This window comes from Pteropus vampyrus, unplaced genomic scaffold (genome assembly GCF_000151845.1).
Source record: "Pteropus vampyrus isolate Shadow unplaced genomic scaffold, Pvam_2.0 Scaffold61, whole genome shotgun sequence".
Lineage (NCBI taxonomy): Eukaryota > Metazoa > Chordata > Mammalia > Chiroptera > Pteropodidae > Pteropus > Pteropus vampyrus.
The window spans coordinates 1,659,637-1,662,417 of record NW_011888842.1 but is presented as its reverse complement, the minus strand read 5'-3'; the positions used below and the strand labels follow the sequence as shown (position 1 = coordinate 1,662,417).

At 41.5% G+C, this 2,781-nt stretch overlaps 2 long non-coding RNA genes across 2 annotated transcripts in view; one reads left to right on the top strand and one right to left on the bottom strand.

Moving 5' to 3' along the window:
* LOC111740300 overlaps positions 1-2,781 on the bottom strand; it is a 74,378-nt gene that overhangs the window by 37,817 nt on the left and 33,780 nt on the right. The window lies entirely within an intron of this gene.
* LOC111740299 overlaps positions 1-2,781 on the top strand; it is a 69,118-nt gene that overhangs the window by 43,926 nt on the left and 22,411 nt on the right. The gene's annotated exons all lie outside the window — the stretch shown is intronic.

The following is a 2,781-nucleotide window of genomic DNA, read 5'->3' as shown; positions in this document are numbered from 1 at the left end:
ATCCATCTTCCTGTCTTTCACTCTCAAATAAATACTAACCTATGCTTAAGGATCGGGCCATCTCTTTTTCTTCATCTTTCACAGCACTAGGCATATACTAGGAGCCCTTTAAGTGTCTGTTGATATGAAGTGAATCAGTTCCATTTGATTAGTTATGACCATCAGTACTTTTCAGGGAAAGTAAGTGTCATCTGGTCAATCTCTTGCAGTAGAAAGATCAGCAATAGGCTGTGGTATCAAAGAAGCTTCGATTTAAATTTCAGCTCTGCCACTTACTCCCATGTGACTTCGGGTGAGTTGTTTGAACTAAGTTTCATTTTTCCCACATTGGACATTGGGATAATATCCTCTTTGCCGTGTGTATGTGAGGATTGAATGGGATAATAAACTCGGAGGATACTGAACATGGTAGGTTCTCAGTAAGTATCTGTGTCTAGTAGTAATGATAGCCAAAGTGGGTCAGTCTCTTAGTACAGGCCAGGCAGTTGGCTAAAGCATTTGACATACATGGTTTCATTTAATTCTCACATTGGTTCTATAAGACTGGACCGACTAGGAAAAACCGAGGCTCAGAGAGGTCAAGTAACATGCCCAAGGTCTCACACTGGTCTGTATAGAGCTATACTCTACGCCTGATTCTCTCGCATGACAGGATCTGAGCTCTAATCATGACCTGGAGCTGCCTCACATATGGTCCCCAGCTTTCCCCACAGTGGGAACGCTAAGGTCGTGCAAAGTTTTATGACTTACACACAAGGTCGCACCACAGATCACTGGCCACTGTGCCATGTTAAGAAATGCCTTCTAGTAAAGGGACTTCTCACCCGGTTAGGCAACAGCGCCCACCACCTCTATTTCTGTTTATAATCGGAAATGATGTGTAACTGGAATCCACAGAAAGTCTCAACAATGCCTGACACCACCATTTCTCCATTGCCGGTGACTTAGTTTCTCCATTAAGACCCACAGGGAAGCAGAGCCACAAAAGCCCAACATGTCCCAGCACCCAGCACAGAATGGCCCTCCCCAGGAAGCTTCCGAGGTGTCAGAAAATGCCGTTAGGCTCTGTAGTTGGCTTTAGAATAAAGTGATATGTGGTCTGGTTCTTGTCTCACCACATTCTGTCAAAGTACATAATTTGCAGGTCATGTCCATGTGGGCTTCTGGACTCTGTCACTACCCCCAGGATCCATGCCAATCTGGACCAGCTGTCAGAGTTAAGGAATTTTGGAATTAAAATGTAGCTTAGCTGTACAAATTGATGGAATGAAGATGGATAATACAATATTATCGTCACTAAAATGGACTGAGGCTTCCTTATGTGATAGTGTATTCATTCTCTCATTTAGTGATCACGACACCATCATAGAAAACAAAATATCTATTTTATCTATGAGAACAATAAAAACCTTAATAATTTGCCCAATAATTCTAAGAATAGTATGAAACTTTCCTTTATCCAACTCTCTAACTCTTAACCTTCTCAGCAGATACTACTTACTGTTATTTACAACCCCTCTTCTCTCTCTTTATAGTCTTACCCTGGGTGGGTATTCAATGAAAGACACAGGCATATTAAAAAAAAAAAAAAAAAAAGAGGAGAAGGAGGGACACAGGCAGACACAATTTTAGAAAATTCATTATTTCCCAAGGACTGTGCCAGGTACTTACTATACATCTTCTGAATTACTTCTTGCAGGACCGCATATTATCATTTTCTTTTTATGGATAAGGACAATGATGCTCAGAGAGGATAAATGACTTGCCCAAAGGGACACATCTTCTAAGTAGGAGCATCTGGGCTCCTCAGACTCTATGTCAATGCTTTTTCCACCGCTTAGGAAAGCAAGCTAACAAGAAGACACACCAAATAATAAGTTAAATGAGGGGCCTGGGCAGTTTACCAGCTGAAGAATATATCCTAGAAAAACGGAGCAATCTGTTTTCATTAAGACATCTCTCTGCCAGGGGGTGAAACCAGAAAAAGAATAACAATATGGCAAAAAGCAAAGGTTAGAAAAGATGTCGCTCTTCCTTAGCCTCCAAACAGCTTTAGATGGGAGAGAGAGTTGGGTCTGTTTGAACGGAACCTTGGATTCATTGGTTGGTTCATTCCATTACTCATATTTGTTGCCTGATTGCCTTGTGTCAGGCACAATTTTAGGCTTAAAGACGTGATCATCTTCAGAATACAGTGCCTAACCCAAAGTAGGAACTCATGCACTACTTAAGGAAGGAAAGAAGTGAGGGAAAGAAAAAACAAATGAGGCTCGGTCCGTCTTTAAAAAGCTCAAAGTCCGGTGTCAACCTGAAAAGAAAACAGACAACGCATAATAGCAAATATAAACAGTTATTAGATGTCAGTTGTGTACAGGCTATGAAGGAAAATGAAAGAGAGGAATGCCATTCATGTCTCCCCAGAGGAAACGGAGCAACTTCCGAGTTGTGATCTGGAGGACGTGTTGTAGTTGAACCTAAGCCAGAAGTTGAAGGAACAAAGATGTTTTTGACGGAAGTATGCCATGCTTCAGGGTGCTGGAACCTCTTCAAAGGTTCTAGAATCTCAGAGATACTGCAATAAAAATTATGGGTTTATGGATGGGAATGCACAGGACAGCATTTTTGGGTGGGAAGAAATGTGTCAAGAGATAATCCTAAAGAAGCTGACAGAGGCCAGGTTTTAGGAACATGGAGTGGACTTCTTGGAAGAGCAGAAAGCTGTGAAAAGATTCTCAGCAGAAGTGTAGTGTCTTTAGATTTGTCTGCTGTACATGTAAATGA